Source organism: Carex rostrata, chromosome 11, assembly GCF_964058835.1.
Source record: "Carex rostrata chromosome 11, lpCarRost1.2, whole genome shotgun sequence".
In the NCBI taxonomy this organism is placed as follows: Eukaryota; Viridiplantae; Streptophyta; class Magnoliopsida; order Poales; family Cyperaceae; genus Carex; species Carex rostrata.
Genome location: NC_135928.1, coordinates 5895477 through 5910033, shown reverse-complemented (window position 1 = coordinate 5910033; position 14557 = coordinate 5895477).

The window sequence follows — 14557 nt, the reverse complement described above, 5'->3', positions numbered from 1 at the left end:
TTAATATATTTCTGTATGTGTTATTGGAAAAAAATAAAAATGCTTAGATTCTGAGTTATTGATCCCGGTTCAAGAGTCACTTCTTTGTAATCTAGAAAATATTGTGATCCTTTTAGAACATTTAATTTATGGAAAGTTGTATCTATTTTTGAAAAAAAAACAAAAACTTTAAGTTATTTAATAATTATTATTCAAAAAGAATTCTCAAAATAGATACAACATTTTATAAATTAAATGTCCTAGAAGGATCACAATATTTTCTAGATTACATAGAAGTGACTTTTGAACCGGGATCAATAACTCAGAATCTAAGCATTTTTATTTTTTTCCAATAACACATACAGAAATATATTAATTTTTCTTACAGCCGCGAAAAATCCGACCTGAAAAATATTGATCCGGGTTATTTGTTACAGTTTTTCTAATAAATCAAATTATATTGTATTCCATCTATTTTCAAAGAAATATATCCAACATTTCTAATATTTCAATACAAAAAAAAATAAATAAAAACAAATTTCTGTTTTATAAAAAAAAAATTGGGGAATTAAAATTCAAGCCCGTGGAAAATTTCCACGGGTGAGGTATTTTTAAAACTTTTGCTAAATTTTGGTTATTATTATTAAAATAATTTTTAATGGGGTAAAAATAAAAATGTCGGAGCTATCGGTTGTTTTTGTCTTTTTGAACCTTTTATTCCTTAGAGAAATGAAAATGGACAAGACTTTAGAAAAAGGAGATGTTACGTCATGGTGGAATTGGAAAATATAATGTGAGATTATCAATTTGCAAAGGCACTTTCGTCTTTCGCTACGCCTTTACAGACACTAGGCTGTTTTTAATGGTATTCGGAAGTTTTTCCGATGTACTTTTATTTACTTAGGATATGTATGGCGGTACGAAGAGAAAGAGAATGGATGCAAGATATCAAAATGTTTGAACTGAAAATTACTATTTACGTGGGAAAAAAAAAAATTCAATGTGAGTGAATTTTTTTTTTCTCCACGTGAACAGTAATTTCGTTGCTGTTGCCAAACAGACCCTTATTATAAATCGAGGATTCAAACATTATAATTAAAAATTGAATCCTACTCAAATTATATTATTTCTATTTTAAAGTCAGGTTTGATTGAGTAGAAGATAAAGAGAACTTTTATTATCACTTTATATAATCTATGAGTTATCATCTTATCCATTGACCTTATCCCTTTATCAATCCATGATATTTTGAAATGTTAATTTAGAAGAATAAATTGGTCTTACCTACAATGATAGAAATTATTAACAACATCTGAACTTTTATTACTCTCGCTAATATAATTTTAAATTTAGTCTATGTAGTCTATGGAAGAAAAATAGATTAAGGACATGTTCGGCGTGCATGTAGGAATAGGAATAGGAATAGGAATAGGAATGCAGAATTTTTGAACTGATTTTTACTGTTCATGTGAGAAAAAAAAAATTGAGTCTGAGTGAATTTTTTTTTCCCACATGAACAGTAATTTCCGAACAGGCCCTAAGTGTATGCATGTTTCATGTTTGTTGAATGATTTTTATAAGTATTTGATTTGGATAAAAAAACAATTTGCATTACTTTACTAGAATTTAGCTGGTAGTTTGAAGCTGCAAGCTACACTTTAAGAGATTGTTTTAAAATCTCAATAAACATAAACATAATATAATGAGAGACTTGTAAGCCTTCTCGATCTCTCAAAATATAATTTTTTTACTTGAATGACAACATTGTCAATTTTTTGTTTATTTTTTTTTGGACCTGATTGAAAATGCAATATAAAATTTCAAGATGCAATAAGATTGTCATGTCATAAGCTGAGATTTTTTTTTAATAATTTTCTTGAATATTGTGGTGCCAAGAAATACAGGCGTTTATTTTATGAAAAGGGACTGTAGAAATCATTTTTCAAAGAAATATAAATCTTTTATCCGAAAATATTCTTATTTAATTGTGGTTATTATTCCTTATACTGAGGAGCCATAGTAGAATAAGTTGAAGCTGTAATCTCGAACGGGAGAATTGTTATTTTTCTTTTTGACTAAAGAAACCAAATAGCTAAGTTCTTATGAGAAATAATGACCCCAAAAGTGAAACTAATCTGAAAATAATGTTCCTTGCAGATGAAAACTTTTTAAATCTTACTACATACATCAAAAAAAAAGTAGGGGAAAAACAAGCTGGAAAGGTTTTCTTTCAAAAAAAAAAAAAAAAAAAACCAAAACACTCCATATTATGGGAAATTCTATATTTATTCGGACCTCCAAGCCAATCTGCAGTTCATTTATGAAGGGCAGTAAATTGACTTAGAGATCCCTCAAAACTTAAATATATTTAATATTACATTGTATTTTTTCGGCTTTTGGGTGACCTCTAAGTCAATTTGCACCCTCTATAAATAGGTCGCAGATTAGCTTAGCGGCCCGACTAAATGTGGAATTCCTCATATTATGGGGTATTTTGTTTTTTTTTTTATTATGGTATAAATAAAATTTTCGGCTTGATAATATTCTTGCAACACGGAAATATTTTTCGTGCTCAATTAAGTATACACCAGGTATGATTTTTGGAGTGGCAGAACTAGGGGTGAGTAAATTGCTCATAACTCGCTCATTAGCAACTCACTCATTTATTAAATGAGCGAGCATGAGCATGCCCCAACTCGCTCTTTTAGAATTTGCCACATCTAATCCCTGCCACATTCAATCCCAAATAAATTTCTGTCACATCAGCCTTGCCTCATTAAATCCTGTGTAATATTCATAATTTCTGCCATGATAGCTATTGGATTTTTATTAGTGATGTTGTTAGTTTCTGTTAGATTATTCTATTTTTGTAATATGTTGATTGTTGTCTATTGATGCTACTGTGAAAGTATTACACTTTGTTGGATGATACTATTGATTTTTGTTATATTCTATTGTTGTTTGTAGGATGATAGCTGTGAAAGTATCACTGTTGAAGTATTGATGATACTGTTGATTTTTGTAATATAATTCTATTTTTGTTAGATTTTTATTATATTTTATTTAAATGAATTATGACAATTTATTAAATTTTAATACTCATAATTCGTGAGTCGCTCATAACTCGTTCATTTCCAACTCGCTCATTTACTAAATAAATAAGCATAAACATACCCTAACTCGCTCATGCTTGCTCATTAATCACCCCTAGGCAGAACCACCCCGCATGTTCCTATTTGGATGTGTGCTATGTCTTGTCTTTATCGAACTCGCTTTTGATGGAGTTGACCGGGGGGAAGGGGTACTCACATTAATTATGCGAAGCAAGAAGTCTTTTTGCAAGCATAATTGGATGTCTCTCAAGTCTCCATCAAAAATGTGGTGGTCTATTATGCGAAGATATGATATTCGATTGCTATGTTCCTTTCAAAGTTGAAACTGACGATTGGAATTAATGTTCGTCAATAATATAATTTCTTAACTATTAAAATAGACAGTACATTAAATTTGGTGTAAATTAAAAATCATGGATTAAGTGTCTTAATATTTAACTTTTAGGGAGGATTTCATGTATTCCACTCAAAAACTATAAAATTACACATTTACTATCCAAATTTTTATAATTACATATTTGTCATCTAAAAATCTAATAACTCACATATTACCCAATATAACTTTAGTATATATCAAATATACTCAAAATTCAGATTAAATAGGCTTATTTTTATAAAAAAAAACTATAATTAATCAAGAATTAACTTAGCACCATCTCTTTCTATCCTTAGAACCGTTCTTCTTTATACCCAATATAAAAAATATTAAAAACATATATTACAAATTGAGCCAGTAACAAAACAAAAATTCTCAAACTCAGTTACTACTTTAATAACAAGTTGCGATATCATCGTCGAATTCAGAATGAGTTATTTTGTTAGAAAAGTTGGAGTGATTATCTTGTTTTTAGACGATCAAGCTGGAGTTAGAATCCTTAAATTCAAGTCTGCTGTCCTTTCTCTCCGGGTTTAAACGGGAGAGACGGAATGAGGAGAGAGTTTAAGCGAAAATGGAAAGTTACGTCAAAAAAGACAGGGGGAAAGTTTGTGCGCAAAAGATCGGAGCAGAGAAGAAGAAGAGACTAAATAACTTTTAATTATATTTTATATAATCTTAAACTTAACTAATCTTGTATTTTTATTAATTGGATAAATATGTGAGTTATTAAATTTTTAGATGGTAAATATGTAATTATAGAAATTTGGATGGTAAATACGTAATTTTACAGTTTTTGAGTGGTATATATGAAAATTTTCCAAATTTTTAAATCACTGATCAATCAACTTTCAAACTGGTATCAAATTTGATGCACTATTTCTATAACTCACAAGGAACATGTGTTCTCAGTTGCGGACCCAGTGTACATCAGGGAGCAGTCGCTTTCTTTGGATTTTAAGTTTTAGTGGTGATTTATCAGTACTGATCGACTCTGCCTCTCTTTAGAAATTTTTTTGCCTCTATCTGAATGTTTGATTTGTAATTCGGGTTAAATTTAGTATTAAAATTAATATAAATTTCTTGAATTATGATTGGCAATTAAAATCAGGCTTCTAAATAGCTAGCTATAGCGGTTTTGAACCCAGAAAGCTAACTACGGGCTAAAACTGCGCTAATCAAGCTACGACCGCTATAGCGGTAATAGCGGTCCGCTATAGCGCGTAGCGGCAATAGCGGTCCGCTATGCTACATGGGTTATGATTTTGCAATTTTTTTTTTTCTGAAAACATGATTTTACAATTTTAATGGGTCTTAATATCTAGATTGGTTTTGCTTTTTACTTTATTAAGCTATATCAATACAATGGAACATGTGCGGGCTATACCGCTATATCAATTAAATTTTGTATCATGCATTAATATATGGTAGTGGTATATTTTGAATATAAAATATATCGATAGTTTTTGAATTAGGGATATTTTGAATGACAATTTGAACTTTGTATTGGTTTAATATGAATATTATAACATCTTAATTAATTTGATATTTTTTTTCTTGATGAGACATTTTTACTATTAGTAGAAATATAAAATATAATTTTTGAAATAAAAAAACGCTATTTATAATAGCTTTCGCTAAAGCTTTTTTTTTTGTCTCCCTGCTATACCGCTATAAACGCTATTTAGAAGCTTGATTAAAATTATAAGTTAAAACATCATAAATTACAAGTAAGAGCATTGGAAAATATAAGTCAAAGCATTTTTTTATTGAGTACCTAATTAGTTAATGAATTTAAATCTGATAAGCTATTTAAATCCGATTCGGTATTTTTTTGTCCCTCTAACGAAAATTCTGAATCCGCCCGTGTGTTCTTCAAGTTATTATGCTTGTCACTAACTTCAAGGCCTGATTGTACGGATTACATAAAACCAGGGTTCTAAATAGCTAGCTATAGCGGCACTATAGCTACGCTATAGCTTTTCCGGACCATAAACGCTAAGCTATGAGATAAAATTACGCTAACTCAGCTACGACCGCTATTACTGCTATATGAGACCCGCTATAGCTACCGCTATGCTACATGGTTTTTTTTTGCAATTTATATGGACTTCTATACTTCTATTCTTATTTTTAATGCTACATGGTCTTCTACGATAAGTATACTAAACCAAACTATATGCTTCTATTTTTATTTGTGATTTATTCTATCATTCTATATCGAGAAATATTCAAATACTAATTCTTCATTTTGATTACTCTTTTTATAGTGTTCATTTGTAAAATTATTATCGTTCGTTTCAATTGAAAGCTGATTTTGATTATTATTATAATTATAAAATATTTAAATATGTATATTGACTTCATTTACCTTATAAAATTAATTGCTCTTTGTCTATTATAATATGTAATACCATGAAGTATAAATTATTAAATAATGTTACTTTTTAGATTTTTTTTCCTTCTTATTTGCGTAATTGATAAAAAGTATAGACTTAGATTAGTTGTCATTTAGTTGTTACATCAATTCTCTAATATTAATTATGTTGATAATTAGTAGAAAGATAGAATATAAAGTTTGAAAAGGGAAAATCGCTATGTGTGATAGCTTCCGCTATAGCTACGCTATTCACAATAGCATTTTTTTTTGTCTCCCCACTATACCGCTATAATCGCTATTTAGAACCTTGTATAAAATACAAATATCCCGTCACGCTTACTAAAATCTGTTAATTCTTTTTTTTTTATTTAAAGATGAAAACATCTTTATGTCGTTATAGCAGCGTGTGAGCTGAAAATTATTACAAGAATCTTTATGTTGTTATAGAATTTCGGTTTGGAATAAAAATTTCAAACCGCAGAAATTACTGCGGTTTGAGCATTTAAAAAAAAAGTTTGAAGAATTAGTTATTTATAATAAAATATATTAAATAATGAATATAAATAAAAATGACGGCTTTGGCTGTGTTCCACGTCTTTATCAGACTCACTTTTGATGAGGTTAACCTTCGTTGACTGGGGGATTCTTATAATTAGAGAACATAACATATATTCCTACTTTACCCGTGAAAATATGATCAGAAGTCTTTTCGCAAGCATAAATGGATTTGTCTCAACTCTCAAGTCTCCACCAGAAATGTTGCGGTCTATTATGCGAAGATATGATATTTGATAGCTAGGTTCATTTCAAACTGATGATTGAAATTAAAGTTATTTAATAATATAATTTTTTAACTATTAAAATAGATATTGCATTAAATTTGGTGTAAATTAAATATCATTAATTAATTAAGTGTCTAAACATTTTATTTTTAAATCACTAATCAATCAATTTTTAAACCGGTATCAAATTTGATGACAATTTGTATAACTCATATAAAATATGTTTTTCAAGTTATTATGCTTGTCGCTAGCTTAAAGGTCTGATTGTACGGATTACATGAAACCAGTGTTTTAAAAAATGTCCATTTAGGCCGATTAATCGGCCAATTAGCCGTTGGCGGTACCCTGTTCGTCCGACGATCGCATACTGTTATTTGTAACACTGCATGAAACACAAATATTCCATTACGCTTACTAAAATCTGTTGATTCTTTTTTCTTTTTTTTAAGATGAAAACATCTTTATGCTATAGCAGCGTGTGAGCTGAAAATTATTATAAGAATCATATTCGTCAACAGTATATCAAAGCAAAACAATGTGCTAAATGCGAGGAGGAATGGTGGTAATCTTTAAAAAAAAAAATGTTTCTCGTGAGCTAGTGAATGAGATGCTTAAATTGATTAGTTTGTAGGTGGATTCGTCATTAATCTGAATTTTTTTTCTTATCATTTTAAAAAAATTAGAATTAAATGAATACTACCTGTTTATTCAGGTTTAAGATTTTATTATGAACTCCGACTACATCTGCGAACGGATCTCCAACCCGTGCACGTATTGGATCTGTGGACCAATCCGTTCGCGTATTGAGCCTACACACGGATTGGTACGCGTACTCAACATGCGGACGAAGCTTCTATTGATTTCTTATAATATTAACCTGAGGGGATGTGATTTGGCGCATATATGGATACACTTTTTGTATATTTAAATATTATAAGCTCATTTTGGATCCTCTGTGGCGAATAAATGTTTTCATATGTTTTGGCCAGTTCAAAAGACCCTCATATCTCTCTTTTTTTTTTTCTTTTTTTTTTTTTTGATAAAAGTGGTTAATGTTAGAAATATATTTTGAAAACACAAAATTTATTTAAATAAATATTTATGTTAATATTAACGTTTTAATTTTATGAATTATGGAGCTATTTGTGAATTAGTTGTATGATCCAATTTCCATACGAAAGCTCTCTATTCCACTGCCACAGAAAATCAAATCAAATAGATATGGTAGAAAGCTAGCTGTGCGTGATGCAATTTCTAAATCTTGACATTTACTCATAATCAATTGAATTAATTGCACCACCTTGCACAGAAAATAAAATCCAATTTCCATTTGCGCAGGATGTGATTAATTACCATTTATTCAAATATATATGACCGTTTCTTTGATTCACATTACATTGTTCAATTTATTTTAAAAGAAACAGTAATATATTGAATATTATTTTAATAGTCATGAATGCACAAATTAATTGATATCTATGGTTTTGCCTATAAATAGCACATACCATCTGGAGAGCAATTATCCAATGATTGATCTACTCTCTTCTTCCTGTTAGCTCTATATTTCATAAATTCAATTTTTATTCTCCCACAAATAAATATTTTCTATATAGAAAACATATTATTCTGCTATCATTGTTGAAAGAAGCTACATCAACCTCTACCACGGTTGCGCCCGCAGGCAGAGGAATACCAGCGTAACTTGGGGCAATTTTAACCGATTATTCCTGCGCTTAGGACGGGAAGTTGCCTTAGGTCCGCATTTTGCAGCTCCGGGTAATAATGTTTTAATTATATTCTTGATTATATTTTTAATATAATTGTTATTTATTTTATTGATTAAAATTCAGATTTAAAATTAGTTGGTTAGTTAATATTTTTCCAACAGTTAATACCACATGTTTCTTATAGAAACGGTAAACATTGTTCATACAAAATGTGTGGAGGACATACTCCAAAGTTCAGAAACAAAACACTACATATGATAGGTAATACTAACACATAAACTGATTCATCAGGAGACATATTACACACACAAAAGCTGATATTAAGAACGTAAAACTTCTGATCTCTAAATGTCTAGGAGTGAATAGATTCTGTTGAATTAGAACTGCAATCCATATAGGAATTATTAGAAGGTGTTGATGCAGACCCTGAATTAGACACCTCGGGATCCAGTCTGGCTACCATATACTCCGAAAGATCCATTACCCCGTACCCAAGATCTGCGTCCCCTGTATCCCCTAAAAGGTGCTCTTCTTGGGTATCTGAAACCGACAGAATTGTCAGACTGCCTCCCTGATTCAAGTTAGAAACATTCATAGGCAGAATTAATGTTAATTTAAAGTAAGTATCATCATTTCGAGTTTTACACCAGTAGGAAGCTAAAGAGATAATATAAGAGCCTAAACTAGTTAGAGGAGGTATAGTTACATTTTCAAAGCATACTTTATTTCTAGTTAACCAAATGGACCATAAAGTGGTTGCTCTAACCAATTCAACTAATAATTTATCCTTAAGGAGAATGCAACTGTCAATTAACCAAAGATCTTCTACTGTCTCGTAATTAAAAGTGAATCCATTGTTGTTTGCTATCCATAACCAAATGGATTTTGTATATGGGCAAGTGATGAATAAATGGTTAGAGGTTTCTACTGCTCCACAGAAAAGGCAAGTTGTATCTCCTTGCCATCCTCTATGAATTAAATTTGATTTTGTAAGTATCCTATCCTGTTTTAGTAACCATAGAAAAACCTTAATTTTAAGTGGGATTTTTGCTTTCCAAATGGTATTGAAGTAAGAGTTTGTTATGCCTCCAAAATCTAACCATTTGTACAAGGAGTGTACAGTGAACCGACCATGTGCGGTCCATCTCCAAGTAATTAAATCATATTCAATTTTATATGTAAAAGAAATAGAATGTCTCAGCTGATGCCATTCTAATAATAATACACCTGTTAGTTGTCTATTGAAAGATAGTGTTAATGATGAAGATGTAGGAAAGGCTTCAGCTACAGTTATAGTTTGGTTTGATGCAATTTGAAATAGATTAGGGTAAAGACAATATAGACTACATTCACCTATCCATCTGTCTAACCAGAAAGCTGTATCCAGACCATTATTCACTAATCTATTAATTCCTAAGTCATAGATATCTCTAAAAGTAAGTACACCTTTCCAAAAGTAAGAAATTCTAGGTACATCTAATCCTGAAGATCCATATTTTTGAATCATTATAGTTTTCTATTTTCCTTGAACTGTGAGATCCTTAAATCGAAACCACCATTTTTCAAGAAGTGCAATGTTCATTCTAATAATATTTATAACTCCTAATCCCCCTTGATCTTTTCCTAAGCATACATATTCCCAAGCTATTAGAAGGTATTTTTTACGTGTTGAAGAGCTTCCAGCCCATAGGAATCTTCTTATTTTATCTATTTTGGTACAAACTAATGCAGGAATTTTATATATGGATAACCAATAAATGGGGATAGATAAAAGGACTGAATTGAGAAGGGTGACTCTTCCTCCTAAGGACAATAGAGATTCTTTCCAAGATTGTAATTTCTTTTCAATTTTATTAACTAAAGGATCCCAATCAGCTGTACTTAAGGTTTTCAAATCCCAATAGAGACCCTCATATCTCTATATAATTTTTTTCTGTTAGGGATAGGCTACAAGGAAAGGAGATCTTTACTGGTATATTAAATTTGGGGTCTTGCTGGGTTGGGCGTCAGAGTTAACTGTGATAGGATATTAAATTTCTTTCTTTAATGTATTCTGATATTCGATTGACGACGTGTTAACTTTCAGAGTGAGTCTATGGTACTATGCATATTACGATTTGTTACCGTGATACGGCTTTATATTCGAGTTTTCAAATCCTAACAGTCGATCCAAATCGTTCATCTTGTTCTCCGTATTAATATGTGTTTGGAGACCAAATTTTACATTTTTTCAAATTTTTTTACTATTTTTTTAGATTTATTGAAAATCACTGTTTTTGGATGGTCCATAATTTTCAGATCAAGTGATTTTCTAAATATCTAAAAAAATAGTAAAAAATTTTCAAAAAATGTAAAATTTGGTCTCCAAACACATATTAATATGGAGAATAAGATGAACGATTCAGATCGACCGTTAGGATTTGAAAACTCAAATATAGAGTTGTAGTACAGTAACAACCCGTGATATGCATAGTACCATAGACTCACTCTAACTTTCAAGCTAAGAGTTCAAACTTCAAAGTTTCAATTTTCAGAGTGATATGACCTTTACGAACGCCGACTGGGACGCGAACGGGTCGGTGAGCCGATTCAATACGCGCCCAGATGCGTGCACAGGTCCAATACGCGAGCAGATTGGTTCGCAGGTCCAATACGCGTATGAGTTGCGAATTCGTTCGCAGATTCAGTCTTAGTTTGTGACGGAATCTTAAATCTAAATAAACGGATGGTATTTATTTAATTCTGATTTTTCAGGACGGTAAGAAAAAAAAAATTCGGGTCATTAACCAGTAGATATGAATTTGTACCGACACGCAGACGCTACGAGTAATTTTCAGACAGTAAAAGGATGACGCTTCTCAACTAGCTTAAGCCATCAATTAGATTCTTGCTTACTTATCATTTAAAGCCTTTATTACTTGTGCAATTCTCCCGACCCTTTAATAGCCCGTATCTTTTCTTTCTATTCCAAAAGGAAATTTTGGTTCGGTGGAGGTCATCTCCAGTCTTCAAACGGGGGTAAACATTTTAATCCGAAAATTTGGTTCGGTGCAGGGTCAATTGACGACTTCTTTGGGGCCGCCAATCGGTCCTACGACTTGGGTGAATTTTAAATTCGGACCAAACATTGATGTTTTGATTTAATTTTTTTTATTATGATATAAATAATTTTTTGGGATTTTAATAGAGAGTTTCAACTTCATGCAGGCAGCGTATAAATCATATACAATATTGTTTTAGTTCTGTAGTCCATATAATGTATGAAGTTAAAAATACTCAGTTAATAGCTTTATCCCCACAGTGCCCTCTCTGTTAAATTCAGATTTTCTAAACTCAAAAGTCTTGAGTTTGGATCCAAACCATTTAATCAGAATTTGCTCAAATAAAAGGAGTTCTGTAATTTCTACCTTGAAGCAAATTGATCTCAATTTTGATAAGACAATCCGGATTCAAAAAATGTAAAATTTGATCTGCAAGCACATTTTAATATATTCATCATGTTGAACGGTTTGGATCGACTGTTTGATCTTTGAAAATGTAAGGTGTAATTTGGTGTCACCAAAAAACAGTGTAAGTGGATCCCTCCTCATATAATACTATAGTTTAATATATATTATAAAAAAAAATTATATTATTCACTATTATAAAAAGCGAATTATCCGTATACGTTTAATATCCAATATGTATATGTATCTGTTTAATATTTGATCTGTATCCATATTCAAAAAATAAAAACGAATACAAATATGATTTTGCCACTATTTGTATCCAATCCGTTTGCAACCCTACCTGTAAAGGTCTAGAATCCATATCCTCCCAGACCAAGGAAAATTAACAACAGATGACCCAGATTGATTCCAGCCATGTCAAATTCAATTTGGTGCCTATGAAAGAAAACCATAGAGGGTTTGTTTTGAGATTAATACTCTAAGTCTAATTAGAATTGTAAATGAGTTGAGTTTGAGCGAGTTATCTCTAACTTGTGCTCAACTGGCCTGTTCATATGACCAGAGTTTTATGGGAGTTAAGTGGGATTGGGCTCAATTTTTTACTTTTTTTCCAACTGCGTTCGGATGACCTGTTTCTTACCAATGAGTTCCCAACTTTTTTCCTCAACCGTTCCCATCTTAGTTCATTTTTTTGGAAAAAAATTTATCAGCTCAGAGAAAATTATTTTTTTGCCATCCTTCTCTCTCCTCACACTTTTTTCTCTACTCATGTGGGCCTATCTGCCACTTCACTTTTCTCTATCGCACAAACAACTCTTTATATAAAGAGCTTCTATTAAATTCCATTTTCAATTGTGGGACAAGTCAAATGGCTAGTGTCCGGACCAGTTTTTTGTTTTTTTCTTTTACATATATAAATTCTTTGTACAAGTCAAGTGGTGTTGTACGTAATTACATAATTATAGAATTATAAATTACATTTTTTTTTTTTTTTACAAATTACATGCTTATTGATCATCTATGTATAAAAATTATTAATTTGTACATAATTATTATTTGTACGTAATTATTTTTGTGCATAATTATTTGTACATATCAATGGTTGGAATACGGTTGTACATAATTACATAATTATATAAATTACAATTTTTTTTGGTACAAATTACATGCTCATTGATCCTCAATTTTATTTAATTTCATTAATATAATTTAAAAAAATATATATTTATCAAATGTTACAATTTACAATTCATTAAAATATTAAATTTACAATATATTATTGGTCTAAATAAATAGATGGTGGTTTGACAGTTTTTTCATTGTAATTATATATTTAATTATTTTTTTATATTAAACTAATTTTAACTTAATTAGTTAAAATCAATACAGAACATAACGCTATACTATTCAAAAATAATAATTAAATAAAAAATTATTTATAAGTTATAACTAAACTAAACTAAACTAAAACAATTAAATAAATATACATATTTTAAAATAAATAAAGATTTCCCACAATTAATCCCATGTTACAAACAAACACTCATTTTCTCATTTTTTTTCATAATTGATCCCGTACATTCCGTACCCGTGGGTTCCCACTTTTTTAAAAGTGAATTCTCATTCCCATTCCGTAATCCCGTGACATCTGAACACGCCCTTTATTAGTTAATGAATGAGTTAACTCAAGTTGGGATGGCAATAACGAGCTGTAAAGCCAACTCGAGTTGGCTCACAACTCGTTTGACCAATCAATTTCCTTGCTTATAATATACCAGTTAGAGTTTTTCTAAACACAAACAATTCAAATAGCTTGGTAAGGGTTTATATAAACACAAATAGTTCAAACATAATTAACAAGACAACTAAGAAAACAAACAATCCAAACAGCAACTCAGGAGTCATTTTGAAGGGCATCAGATTTGTTGTGACGAACTTTGTATAACTTGAGTTGTTAATGAGCAAGTTGGGACATGCTCAAACTCAGTTCATTTATTAAATGAGTCAGTAACTCGAGTTGGAACTGACTCAAGTTGTAAATAACCGAGTTAGCGAGCAAATTATGAACGAGTTACGAATTTGAGCGATTTTGTACAGCCCTAGATCTAATTGTTTTCAGTCAGTTACTGCACTGGATATGAATTCTAAAGGTCCGTTCATCTTTTCAGTTGTAGGTCCTACCTAAAATAAATAGCATATGTTTTTAACATTTTAATTCACCGTAATATACAAAAGAACTCGATCTCTTCAAAATTAATTTAATCTTAACAGCGTGTTAATGTTTTTTTCATTCAGAACGCTATCGTTAACACATTTTCTGTAGTTTTGAAACACTATTAATGAAAATGTTTAAGCTACATATCGAAATATATTCTTATATAATCTCCCGGATTTAAAATTTTAAAATGCTATTGATATCTCACAAACATCTATATTCCGACCCATATTTTGTACCAAAACCTATGCTTAAAACTATCAAATTGTGTTTATTTCATTGAATATCTATATAATGTGTTACTGCTGCGCATTTGTTCTTACTTTGCAGAAAACGGGCAATACCGAGGAAGAATCTGGAATTCGAAGGTTTATACATGGTCCGTGTACCTTCTTATGCGGACTGTACAACCCTCTGCCCGACCACAAACACGACCAGGACACCATCCACACGACTTGTATATGATGCTGAAATTTCAGGACATGAATTTAAAACAGTCGTAACTTTTGACTCGTAACTCCATTTTGAGTGTATGA